The sequence below is a fragment of the Pelodiscus sinensis genome, chromosome 14, assembly GCF_049634645.1.
Source record: "Pelodiscus sinensis isolate JC-2024 chromosome 14, ASM4963464v1, whole genome shotgun sequence".
In the NCBI taxonomy this organism is placed as follows: domain Eukaryota; kingdom Metazoa; phylum Chordata; order Testudines; family Trionychidae; genus Pelodiscus; species Pelodiscus sinensis.
Genome location: NC_134724.1, coordinates 5773385 through 5787327, shown reverse-complemented (window position 1 = coordinate 5787327; position 13943 = coordinate 5773385). Strand labels below are relative to the sequence as shown.

Sequence of the window (13943 nt, the reverse complement as noted above, 5' to 3'; positions counted from 1 at the left end):
GTATACGTGTTATATAAATGTGTATGTGAGTGTGGGTGTGCATATGTATGTTAGGAATGTAAAATCCCGTTTAATTGGTTAACTGGTTAAATAGTTAAGGGGGGGCAGACAGGGGGATCTCTCTGCCCACGGCAGGCCCTGACCCTCTTGCCACCACTAGTTAACCGGAACCAGTAAGCCTCACCCATTAAGGGTGATGCTTACCAGTTAACTAGTTAATCTTTCGCATCCCTAAAGTACGTTGATGGTTAGCAGGAAGAATGCCATCTGCGATCCTATAAGGGCATGAATGCTCATAAATCTGCATGTTCGGTGAAGCTGCAGCTATGCGTTGCAAATGGATTCTTTAGCTTACGGTCTGCTGCGGAGGCTCTTCTCTGAGGTCAAAGGGCTTTTCACTCCCACCTCACTGAGACATGGCTGCTGAGATATCCCGGAGATTTCCTGAGCAGATTCTAGCCCCCAGAAAACCCCTCCTCCACTGTAGCACTGTGCACGTTCAAACAGGGCCCAATCCTGCAAGGCACTTAGCACCCTTTGGATCTTATTGATCTGGATTTGAGGGAGCTCAGCATCTCGCAGGATCAGACCCCTAGTGCCAGAGTCATCCCCAAGGGCACTAATTCAGCATCTCCCCCAGGTAGCAGGACCCCTGGCCCTGCCAGCTTTTCAGCTGTCCGTGCTCCATCTCTAGGTCTCCCTGTCCAGGTCCAGATCCCCCAGTGCTGTGGGGGTTGCTTAGAAACCCACTGAGCCAGCTACTGGCAAACTTTCCTCCCCACCAGGGGCTCACTCCAGCTTAGTGTCCACTGGGCAGCGAATGAGGCCAACAACCAATGTAGTTTAACGTTACCTACTCCGCTGGCACGTCTTGGTGCCTTGATTAATAGGAAGTCCCAGCAATCAGGGTTGTACCAGCTGTTGAGACGGGAGCTGAAAAATCTATTTTCTGTGCCATCGGACACACAAGAATGAATAACAAATATATTTGGCTGCACATGCAGACAGGTGGTAGCATTAATTTGCCTTCCTGGCTGCAGAAACCCACTAGATTTGCCTTTGTTTGAACAAGGGGCCAGAACTTCTAAGAACTTCCCCCCGCTAAGAGGATTTCAGGGGGTTGCCCTAGGATAAGGATCCAAGAACACTTGTTTTAAATTAATTCTTCGATACATGATTTGCTGATGTCTCCAAGCGGGAAGCTGCATTTTCTGCATGGAAGCTAAATGCAGGGGATCGTGCACCCAACGCATGTAAAAATAATTAGATATTGGTAAGGAAGAACCTCCTCACAACCGTTCCAAAAACAAACAGGAATTTGCCTTGGAAGCCATGATCTTTTGGTCAGCAAATGCCATTTGTAACAGAATGTTGGGTAAGGAGAAAGGGAACTGCAGACTAAGTAATGCTCATAGCATACTTGCGTTAGCAATTCCACAGGGGAGTAAGCGGATAGAGAGAGGGACTGAGAGTCAAACTTATGGGTTTTCTTCCCAGTTCTGCCACTGACTCACTGGCTAGCCTCAGGCATGTCATTTATTCTGTCTGTGCCTCAGTTTCTCCCTTTGGTAAAATACCATAAAGCGGTGGTTCTTAACTTTGCCAGACTATTGTATCCCTTTCAGGAATCTGACTTCTCTTGTGTATCACAAAGTTACATCTTGCTGAAAAACTACTAGCTTACAGAATCAGACATAAAAATACAAAAAAAGTGTCACAGCCCAATGTGACTGAAAAATTGCTGATTTTCTCATTTTTACCCTATAATTATACATCAATTGAAGTATAAATATTGCACTTACATGTCAGCGTATAGTACATAAAGCAGTATAAACAAGTCCTTGTCTGTATGAAAGTCTAGCTTCTACAGACTTTACTAGTGCTTTTTACGTAGCATGTTATAAAACAAGAGAAATAGCTAGATGAGCTGATTTACCCGCAGAAGAGTCCGACACGCCCGACTGAAAACCACGCCTATAAAAGACTTACCTACCTCCCACTAGGTCAAAAAGGCTCCCTGGCAGCTCTGGTCAGCACCACCAAGTGAGCCATTAAAAGTCCAATTGGCGGCAGAGTCAGGCTCCCTCCCTAGCTGGCTCTGCACAGCTCCAGGAAGTGGCCAACATGTCCCTCTGGTTCTTATGCTCAGGGGGCTCACTGCACTGCCCCCACTCCGAGTGCTGGCTCTGCATTTCCCGTTGGCCGAGAACCCATTGGCAGAGCCGCTTGGCTGGCACTGTGCCTAGGAACAAGAGGGACATGCCGACTAGCTCCAGGAGCCATGTGAAGTAAGCACCCACTGGGGACGAGAAGGGTGGGAGGCTAGTGGGACAGAAATGAGGGGAATGGAGTATCCGCACTTGATAATGTCTAGGACACAGTGGTCCGTGGTAATTGCTGCCCACTGGATGTAAAAGGGGTGCAAACAGTGATGGAATACAACATATTGGAAAGTCAATGGTGGAGTGGAGAAGTCGTGCAGGCCCTCCCTTGCTGTGGTTTAAGCCCATTGCTTCTTGTTCTATCCTCAGAGGCCAAGATGAACAAGTTTTCTCCCTCCTCATGACACCTATTTAGATACCTGAAAACTGCTATCATGTCTCCCCTCCCCAATCTTCCCTTTTCTAAACTAAACAAACCCAATTCTTTCAGGCTTCCTTCACAGGTCATGTTCTCTAGACCTTTAATCATTCTTGCTGCTCTTCTCTGGACCCTCTCCAATTTCTCCACATCTTTCTTGAAATGTGGTGCCCAGAACTGGACACAATACTCCAACTGAGGCCTAACCAGTGCAGAGTAGAGCGGAAGAATGACTTCTCGTGTCTTCCTCACAACACACGTTAATGCATCCCAGAATCATGTTTGCTTTTTTTGCAACAGCATCACACTGCTGACTCATATTCAGCTTGTGGTCCACTATTACTCCTAGATCCCTTTCTGCCGTACTCCTTCCTAGATAGTCGCTTCCCATTCTGTATGTGTGAAACTGATTGTTCCTTCCTAAGTGGAGCACTTTGCATTTGTCTTTATTAAACTTCATCCTGTTTACCTCAGACCATTTCTCCACTTTGTCCAGATCATTTTGAATTATGTCCCTATCCTCCAGAGCAGTCGCAACCTCTCCCGGCTTGGTATCATCTGCAAACTTAATAAGCGTACTTTTCTATGTCAATATCTAAATCGTTGCTGAAGATATTGAACAGAGCCAGTCCCAAAACAGACCCCCCGAGGAACCCCACTTGTTAGACCTTTCCAGCAGGATTGTGAACCATTAATAACTACTCTGAGTACAGTTATACAGCCAGTTATACACCCGCCTGATAGTAGCCCCATCTAAGTTGTATTTGCCTAGTTTATTGATAAGAATATCATGCGAGACCATATCAAATGCCTTACTGAAGTCTAGGTATACCACATCCACCGCTTCTCCCTTATCCACAAGACTTGTTATCCTATCAAAGAAAGCTATCAGATTGGTTTGACATGATTTGTTCTTTACAAATCCATGCTGGCTGTTCCCTATCACCTTGCCACCTTCCAAGTGTTTACAGATGATTTCCTTAATTACTTGCTCCATTATCTTCCCTGGCACAGAAGTTAAACTAACTAGTCTGTAGTTTCCTGGGTTGTTCTTATTTCCCTTTTTATAAATGGGCACTATATTGCCCTTTTCCAGTCTTCTGGAATCTCTCCTGTCTCCCATGATTTTCCAAAGATGATAGCTAGAGGCTCAGATACCTCCTCTATCAGCTCCTTGAGTATTGTAGGATGCATTTCATCAGGCCCTGGTGACTTGCAGGCATCTAACTTTTCTAGGTGATTTTTAACTTGTCCTTCTTTTATTTTATCTTCTAAACCTACCGTATTTTCCGGCGTATAGGGCAACTGGGCGTATAAGACGACCCCCTATCTTTTTAATTAAAAGATAGGGTTTCATCTTATACCCCAGCGCCCCTCCGCCTCCTTTGCTCCCGGTGTCCCTGGTCTGCTGGAGATGGTCCCCAGCAGACCAGAGGCACCGGGAGCAAAGCCGCAGCAGCTTTGAAAGCCTCGGGGGAAGCCGGCGGCGGGGCATCCCAGGTGCGCCTGGGCTGCCCCCCCGCCAGAGCCCCTCTGCGGCTTTGAAAGCCTTGGGGGAAGCCGGTGGGGGGGGAGGGGCAGCCCACTCTGGGCTGCCCCCCCACCGGCTTCCCCCGAGGCTTTCAAAGCCGTGGAGGGGCTCCGGCGGGGGGGCAGCCCAGGCGCGCCTGGGATGTATACCCGGCGTACAAGACGACCCCCGATTTTTGGGGGATGTTTTTTAACATCAGAGGTCGTCTTGTACGCCGGAATATACAGTACCCCCTTCCCACTAGCATTCACTATGTTGGGCATTCCTTCAGACTTCTCGGTGAAGACCAAAACAAAGAAGTCATTAAGCATCTCTGCCATTTCCAAGTTTCCTGTTACTGTTTCTCCCTCCTCACTGACCAGTGGGCCTACCCTCTATTTGGCCTTCCTCTTGCTTCTAATGTATTTATAAAAAGTCTTCTTGTTTCCCTTTATTCCCGTAGCTCAGTGGTCCCCAACCTTTTTAAGCACAAGATCACTTTTTGAATTTAAGTGCAATCCAGGATCTACCTCAAACCCAAACATCCTTACCTTCCTCTTTCCTGCCCCTGCTCACTTCATCCTCCCTCCCTCATCTCACTCACTTTTATTAGGCTGGGGGCAGGGGTTTGGGTGCAGGAGAGGTTCAGGCCTGGGAGCAGGGTTCAGAATGCTGGCTCCAGCTGGGCACTGCTTACCACAGGTGTCTTCTGGGTGGTGGTACAGAGGGCTATGGCAGGCTCATCCCTGCCTTGGCCCTGCACCACTCCTAAAAGCAGCCAGCAAACTCTCTCCCTCCCTACCCCCCTCTGCTCTGTGGAGATGGGGTACAGGGTGGAGGGAGGGGCACCCTGACATCAGCACCCCTTCCTCTTTTTCCTGTGTGCTGTACAGCAAGCAGGAGGCTTTCAGGGGTGAGGGGCACCTCCAAGGCAGAGGGCAGGAGCAGCATGGCAGTGCAGAGAGGGGCAGTGCCGGCACTTGATAGCCTCCCAGCCAAACCTGTCAGGATCACCTGTCAGAGGTGCCAAGATCTACCAGTAGACCCCCATCTACTGGTTGGTGACTACTGCGGTAGCTAGTTTGAGCTCATTTTGTGCCTTTGCCTTTCTAATCTTGTCCCTGCATTCCTGTGCTGTTTGCCTTTATTCATCCTTTGTCATTTGTCCTACTTTCCATTTTTTATAGGACTCCTTTTTTATTTTTAGATCATGCAAGGTCTCGTGGTTAAGCCAAGGCGGTCTTTTGCCATATTTTCTATCTTTCCTACACAGCGGAATAGCTTGCTTTTGGGCCCTTAACAATGTCCCTTTGAAAAACTGCCAACTCTCTTCAGTTGTTTTTCCCCTCAGTCTTGATTCCCACGGGACCTTACCTATCAGCTCTCTGAGCTTACCAAAATCCGCCTTCCCAAAATCCATTGTCTCTATTTTGCTGTTCTCCCTTCTACCCTTCCTTAGAATCGTGAACTCTACGATTTCATGGTCACTTTCACCCAAGCTGCCTTCCACTTTCAAATTCTCAACCAGTTCCTCCCTATTTGTTAAGATCAAATCTAGAACAGCTTCCCCCTTGTAGCTTTTTCAGTCTTCTGAAATAAAAAGTTGTCTTCAATGCAGTCCAAGAACTTATTGGATCATCTGTGCCCCACTGTGTTATTTTCCCAACATATATCTGGAGAGTTGAAGTCCCCCTTCACCACCAAATCCTGGGCTTAGGATGATTTTGTTAGTTGTTTAAAAAAAAGCCTCATCCACTTCTTCCACCTGGGTAGGTGGCCTGTAGTAGACTCCTCGCATGACATCACCCTTGTTTTTAACCCCTTTTAGCCTAACCCAGAGACTCTCAACACTTCCATCTCCTATGTCCATCTGGCTTCAAAGTATACCAGGGGGCTGAGCCTCCTGCTTGCTACACTCACACACACCCCTCCCAGCCTGAGGGGACCCAGGCCAAGGCCACCCTGGCCCCAGCTTTTCCCCCTCCATGACTCTCACTCCTCCTTCCTGCCCCGGCCCAGCCCAGCCCAGCCCAGCTCTTTCTTGCCCCTCCTTTAGGCCCCTACATAAAACTTTGTTGAACCAGTTAAATGTGATTAAATGGGGGTGGGTGATCTGGAGCACCCCCGCCTCCCTCCATGGATGGGAGCTGCTCCTGCCAGGCTGGGCCTGCCGCATGCCGTTAAAGGTGAGGCCTACCGGTTAACCTTTCACATTCTTTCACGCCCCTATTCTCTACACCTTCCCGTTTGCACTTTCTACTCCTCCCCTACTTTCCTAACCCTTTGCACCTGAAAACAAAAAATTCAGAGTCCTAAAATAGTCTGGCACATGCTATGTAACCAAGGCCGTTCCTTTTTTTTCCCCAGACAATTAAAAAATATCTGAAATAGTGCAAGGGCTAAATTCAGATCTCAGTTAAATCCTGAGAAACTCTATTGAAGTCACTCAGAATTGACGATGGGGGTGTGAAAAAGTTCTATTTCAAAAGATAAAATGGTTTACCGACCTCTTGTGACTGTTGCTCTTCGAGAAGTGTTGCTCATGTCCATTCCACCAGTTATGTGCGTGCTCCTTTTGCATGTTACTCCTCATGGTACCAAGGGGGTAAGCCATGCAGCACCCTAGAGTGGCACCTTCCTGGGGCAGTATATGGGGCTCTGCCTACTCCCCTGCCCCCCCCCCCCCTTCAGTTTCTTCTTGCTGGAATAGTCTGACAGAGGGGAGGTGGGTGGGAACTGGAATGGACAAGAGCAACACGTCTCGAAGAACAGCAGTTAGGTAAGGCAGGTAACCATTTGTCCTTCTTCCACTGATTGCTTGGGTGCATTTCAGCAGGTGACTCCCCAGTAGTTTACCTGGAGAAGGGGTCATAAGTTACTACGCTGCTGCCAGAAGAACTGCTCTACCAAGCGATGTGCCACCCCTTGCCAGTTGAGTGATGGCATAGCGTGATGCAAAGCAACCACGTTGCTGCCCTGCAAACGTCCTGAATGGAGATCTGGGCAAGGAATGCTGCTGAGGAAGCCTGTGCTCTCAGTCAGTGAGCTGTCAATGCCAGGGCCAGAGCCAGGTTCTGATGTAGGATCTGAGTCACAACGAGAAGCATTGGGTTGAGATGGGGAGTCCATCCTGTCAACTATTGCAATGAAGAGCTGCAGAGACTTACCAAAGAGCTTTGTGCATTCAATACAGAAAGCGAGGGCGCGTCTGTCATCTAGTGAATGGAGGACCTGCTCCTGAGAGTTGGTGTGTGGCTTTGGGAAGAACACTGGTAGGAATATGTCCTGGTTGACATGGAAGCTGGAGACTATCTTGGGCAGAAATGCCAGGTAAGGGTAGAGTTGCACTTTGTCCTTGTACAAGTCAATGTATGGGGTTTGGAGATAAGGGGTTGGAGCTCTGAGACTCATCTGGTTGAAATTATAAACACTCAGAAGGCCACCACCATCCAGGGTGGACAGAGAGCAGGTCACAAGGTCTTCAAAGAGTGAGGAGGCATGAGTTGAGGTAGGACCAGGTTAAGATCCCACCTAGGAACAGGGTGTCTCAGCCTCTCCAGACCCATGAGGAAATTTCTACCAGGAGGCTGGCAAACCAAAATCTGTCCTCAATTTGGGTGAAAGGTGGAAATGGCCACTAAGTGGACCTTAATGGAGGATAGTACCAGTCCCTGGTGTTTTAGGTGTAAAAGGTATCCAAGCACCAAAGATATGGCTGCCTGTTGTGGGCGAATGTCCTTCTGGAGGAGCCAAACCAAGAAATGCTCCCACTGGGTATGCTGCCCAGACTACCTATCAGGACCAAGTCCAAGTACTGGAGCTCCAGTTGGTTTAGCCATGGCGTTTCCATGCCATGAGGTGAAGGGTCTCCTGGTTAGGATGCTGCAACTGGCCACAGTCCTGAGTGATGAGATCAGGATAGAGCAGGAAGACTATTGGCTTGTCTGCCGATAGGCTGTACAGTCTGGTGAACCAATGCTGCTGGAGCCACGTGGGCGCTAGGAGGATGATCGCCATCTTGTCCTGCTGGATCTTGGGACCTAGCAGGAAGAGTGGGCATGCGTAATGCAGGTGATTGGACCACAAGAGGTGGAACGTGTCTGCCAAGGAGCCGGGACTGTGGTTCCAAAAGAAGCAGAACCAGTGGCTCTTCCTTTTGCTCCCTGTGGTTAAGAGGTTCATATGGGGATAACCCCACCTCTGGGGTCTGCCCTGAGTGTGCTGAAGGAGCGGCTGAGACGGTTGGCCAGGTTGTTCTGTGACCCTGGCAAGTAGGAACCCTGTAGGGCAAAGGGCTTCTAGGTCCAGGGGAGAGGAGCGAGCGCCGCCCCGTCTATAGAGCACGCCCCTGCGTGTGCTCTGTCAGTACTGCGATGCACTTGCCCTGTGGCAGGGGCAGAAAGGTGTGGCCAGCAAGGCAAACCGCTCTGAACTCTCCAGCATCCACGTGCAGTGAGAGAGCTGCTCGCAACCAGAGTCCCTGCCTTCTGGAACCGCCCAGGTGCCTGTCTCAGAGGCGGCTGTGACCAGAGCCATGGAGGGTTGGTGAAGGGCACTCCAGCACGGATGTCCTGAGGCTGAAGCCACCAGTCGAGGGAGTGGAGAACAGAGGTGGAAACAAGACCAGAATGCCCAGCGGGTCCCCGTTGGGCTTGTGCACGCCGACGAATCGAGCCTGTAGGGGGCGAAGGCGCAGCCTGGCATGTCGCACAACACACGTGCAGGCCGCCATGTGCCCGAGAAGTTTCATGCAGTTCCTTGCGGTGCTGGCAGGTAGCTCCTGGAGACTGAGGAATTAGTGGCAGCGCTGCTCTGATCTCTTACCACCCAGGCTGCCGTGGCCGACTATTGACGGCTACACTGGTCTGTAATTAAAAACCCAGCTTATGCGGTATCACCCTAAATCATACACCTGATTAGCCATTAGCACAAAGAACAAGGTGGCTGCCTGGATTCCTACACCACAGCCTCTTTATCTTTTAATATGAGGCCCAAGCCTCCGCAAGCCTTTTTAATTATAGAGGAGACCCAGTTTTAATTGAAGAAGGCTATAAATGGAGCTGCAGAGCTTTGAGAGGCAGCTGTGGGTTATCAGCCTGCGAAGAGGACAGGTAAAGAAGAGGCAGCGGATATTCTGCACATGTGGAAGGGAGAGGAGCAATAAAGCAGGAATGCTAGTTTCAGGGTCCCGCTGCACTAATGCTCCACTCTACAAAATCCTGATGGGAAACTCAGCTGTTTGTAGCAGCACACAAGTCATGGGTGCTCTGTTCACTGATCCTGCTCGATACTCACACATCAGCTCCTCCGGCTTGTGTACGCTGGCGACTTCGAGAGAGCATTTTAAGGCAGCTCAGCCAGGGGAGTGATGTCAGCACGGGGCCCAACCCGCAGTCCTTATTGACAGGAGCAGTCTTGTTGGAGCCAATGTGTCCAGTCACTGGAGTCAGGATTGCAGGACCGGGTCACGTATGCTCCGGACAGGACAGTGTTGTCCTGAGAACCACTGCGAATGCAGCAGCACTAAACCAAATATTTGTCTCTCTCTCTCTCTCTCTCTGCCGAGAAAGCTCCCCAGTGCGATAAGATTTATTTTTATCACACATCTGCTCTGAGTGTGCATAATTACTATCAGTAATTTCAAACACTAGGAAAGGCATCTACCGGTTCCAAACATAGAAGTCAAACACACTTCCCAACGCATACGGTGGAGATCCATTGCGTAAATACTTTCCTGCTCCACGAGGAAACGGAAACCCAGTTTATAAAAACAACCAACCTCAAACCCCCTAACATCTGCAGAGGGACTTTAACTCTCATGGCCGATTTCTGGTAGTACGCCCCGGGTGCTCAGTGCTGTACTACAACTGCAAGGCAGACCCCGAAAACCTCATGATCTAACTTGATACCTGCTGGTTGAGCTGGATACTAGGGATGGGAGCAGGACTGGCCTTACCATGAGGTGAACGGAGGCGGCCGCCTCAGGTGCCAGACTGTGGGGGGTGCCATTAGGACCCAGAGTGTAGAAAATTGTGTCTGCTGCTGGTGCATATGTAGGTAGCAGAGCAGTACTAGGAGAGGAGTAGAACAGGAAAAAGGCAGAATTGAGACTTTTCAAAGTTTTGGCCCAAGCGAGGGGCCATGGGGGTGTCATTTGTGCTCCCCACCTCAGGTGCCAAAATGTTGTGGGCCGGCTCTGGATGTGAGCGCCTAGTTGACTATCCGATAAGCAAACGCTTCTCCGATAGCTGAGTAGCAACTCGACTAGTCCTTCCCTGCCCTTGCTGCCAGGGCTGGCTGCTGCAAACAGGGGCTGCTGGACTCAGCGCAAGCCGAGCAGTCCCAGCTCGCACTGATCACTGTGCCTCTGCATCTTAAATGTAGTAAGAGCCCGGCGGCTCTTACTACAGTTAAAATGCAGAGCCACAGTGCTGGTTGCTCTGGAGCCAGCATGAGCCAGGACTGCTCAGTCCCGGCTTGAGTCAGCTGCTGGAACTACCCTGCTGCGGCTCTGCAGAGCAGCGCATATCGACTAATCGTACAGTCGATACAAACTGTATCAACTATAGGATTAGTCAGATAATCGCATTTTAACATCCTTACTGGATACCCCGCTTCAAAAGACGCAGCCAAGCCCCCAGCATAACCTGCAGAGGCAGAGTTTAGTCCACAAGACTTGCAACCCCGTAGCTGCCATTGAGGACTTCGGCTCTCGGAGGCATGAGTCCCCACAGCTATTCTAGAAGTTTCCTTTTCACTTCAAGGCCTCTCTCTTCAAACACCGGCAATACCTACTGGCCATTGCAGCAGCAGACACCTTGAGGGAGCGTGTCCAAAAACCGCAAGGGTGCCTTTTAGCAGGGCCCACAGGGACGGTGAGCAGCTGATGTTTACAATGACAGCTAAAGCAGCTCCCTCCGTCTGAGGGCTTGGCCCTCGGAGACATTCCCTCCATCTGGTGTCCCACAGGAAATGCCGGCGAGGGGCCTCAATGCCATTTTGCATTCCAAGATTTCGGGATTCTCGCACAATACAGTAGATGAAAACAAGCGCCTTGCCAATGCTCGGGTCTCATATAACACAAACCCTGGCAAATGCAACCATCTGCTCACGCGTAGTTCTCCAATTAGAGAGACAGCAGTCCCGTGTCCCACCGGCACCCAAAGGACCATCTATGGACCCAAGTCAATATCAAAAAGCAATGAAGAATGGATCTCAAAGGCAGGATTATTTTAACGGAAGCACATTGCTTATGCTATGGCTCAGGGAAAGTAAATGCAATGATACCTTAAGATACAAGTAAGGGTCATGTTTACAGCTCTAGTCTTTGATATTGCAGAAAAACTATCCCTTGAAAAACCGGGTGTTAAACAAATGACTAGAGATGTCAAGTGATTAAAACAATGTGAGATGAAACACTATTGCTCATATAGATAGTTTAACTGCTTTCCCTCCTTGATGATTAAGTTATCTCATTATCATTGCTCAAATGACCTCTTCCCTCCAACTTTGGATGTGCAAGTCAAAGCACTGGGTGACTAACTCATCCCATTTGTGTGCACAAATGTACACACTTCCACAGGTCCAATCAGATGCCTCGAGAAGGGTGAGCTGCAAAAATCAATGGCCAGCATACGGTTTGCCTGGAATCTGGTACTGTAGAGAGATTCTGGGTGTCAGCAACCTGAGATCCTTAGACACAGGGAGGTATGGCTGATGGACACCGCAAATGCTCCGCAGCCAACATGTCTTTGAGCGCTTAATTCTTTCAAAAGCTGATTGTATAAAGTCAACCCCAGCAAGCAAATCTCCCTGAAATAGTATATTAGCTAAACATGATTTAAAAGCAAGCTCTGAAGCCAATGATTATGCCTGGCTGTTACAAGGAAAGCAATTTTCAAGCCGCCTATGTTGAAAGCAATCTCCAAGCAAGTAATTTCACAACATCCATCGAGCTGTCATATTAAAAAGCCATTGCCCTATCTATGGCATGCGTCTCCCCTCCCCCATGCCCCCACTTTTTTTTAAAAAACACTTATTTTTCTTCTCATACAAAGCAACAGCTTCCCACAAGCTTCAGATCTCCGCATAGAATCATAGAATCATAGGACTGGAAGGGACCTCGAGAGGTCATCGAGTCCAGCCCCCCGCCCTCAAGGCAGGACCAAGCTCTGTCTACACCATCCCTGACAGATGTCTATCTAACCTGTTCTTAAATATCTCTAGAGAGGGAGATTCCACCACCTCCCTTGGCAATTTATTCCAATATTTGACCACCCTGACAGTTAGGAATTTTTTCCTAATGTCCAATCTAAACCTCCCCTGCTGCACTTTAAGCCCATTACTCCTTGTCCTGTCCTCAGTAACCAAGAGGAACAAATTTTCTCCTTCCTCCTTGTGACACCCTTTTAGATATTTGAACACCGCTATCATGTCCCCCCCTTAATCTTCTTTTTTCCAAACTAAACAAGCCCAGTTCATGAAGCCTGGCTTCATTGGTCATGTTCTCTAGACCTTTAATCATTCTTGTCACTCTTCTCTGTACCCTTTCCAATTTCTCCACATCTTTCTTGAAATGTGGCGCCCAGAACTGGACACAGTACTCCAGCTGAGGCCTAACTAGTGCAGAGTAGAGCGGCAGAATGACTTCACGAGTTTTGCTTACAACACACCTGTTGATACAACCTAGAATCATATTTGCTTTTTTTGCAGCAGCGTCACACTGTTGACTCATATTCAACTTGTGGTCCACTATGACCCCGAGATCCCTTTCCGCCATGCTCCTTCCTAGACAGTCGCTTCCCATCTTGTATGTATGGAACTGATTGTTCCTTCCTAAGTGGAGCACTTTGCATTTCTCTTTATTAAACCTCATCCTGTTTACCTCTGACCATTTCTCTAATTTGCTAAGGTCATTTTGAATTATGTCCCTATCCTCCAAAGAAGTTGCAACCCCACCCAGTTTGGTATCATCTGCAAACTTAATAAGCGTACTCTCTATCCCAATATCTACATCATTGATGAAGATATTGAACAGTACGGGTCCCAAAACAGACCCTTGCGGAACTCCACTTGTTATCCCTTTCCAGCAGGATTTAGCACCATTAACAACAACTCTCTGACTACGGGTATCCAGCCAATTATGCACCCACCTTATCGTGGCCCTATCTAAGTTATATTTGCCTAGTTTATCAATAAGAATATCATGAGAGACCGTATCAAATGCCTTACTAAAATCTAGGTATATGACATCCACCGCTTCTCCCTTATCCACAAGACTCGTTATCCTATCAAAGAAAGCTATCAGATTAGTTTGGCATGACTTGTTCTTCACAAACCCATGCTGGCTATTCCCTATCACTTTATTACCTTCCAAGTGTTTGCATATGATTTCCTTAATTACCTGCTCCATTATCTTCCCTGGGACAGACGTTAAACTGACCGGTCTGTAGTTTCCTGGGTTGTTCTTATTCCCCTTTTTATAGATGGGCACAATATTTGCCCTTTTCCAGTCTTCTGGAATCTCCCCTGTCTGCCATGATTTTCCAAAGATCATAGCTAAAGGCTCAGATACCTCCTCTATCAGCTCCTTGAGTATCCTGGGATGCATTTCATCAGGACCTGGTGACTTGCTGACATCTAACTTTCCTAAGTGATTTTTAACTTGTTCTTTGTGTATCCTATCTTCTAAACTTACCCTCTCTCTGCTTGTATTCACTACGTTAGGCACACCTCCAGACTTCTCGGTGAAGACCGAAACAAAGAAGTCATTGAGCATCTCCGCCATTTCCAAGTTTCCTGTTACTGCTTCTCCCTCCTCACTAAGCAGTGGGCCTACCCTGTCCTTGGTCTT

General features: G+C 48.6%; 1 protein-coding gene across 4 annotated transcripts in view; it reads right to left on the bottom strand.

Moving 5' to 3' along the window:
• Positions 1-13943, bottom strand: part of IGDCC4 (immunoglobulin superfamily DCC subclass member 4) — a 235593-nt gene that overhangs the window by 115667 nt on the left and 105983 nt on the right. The window lies entirely within an intron of this gene.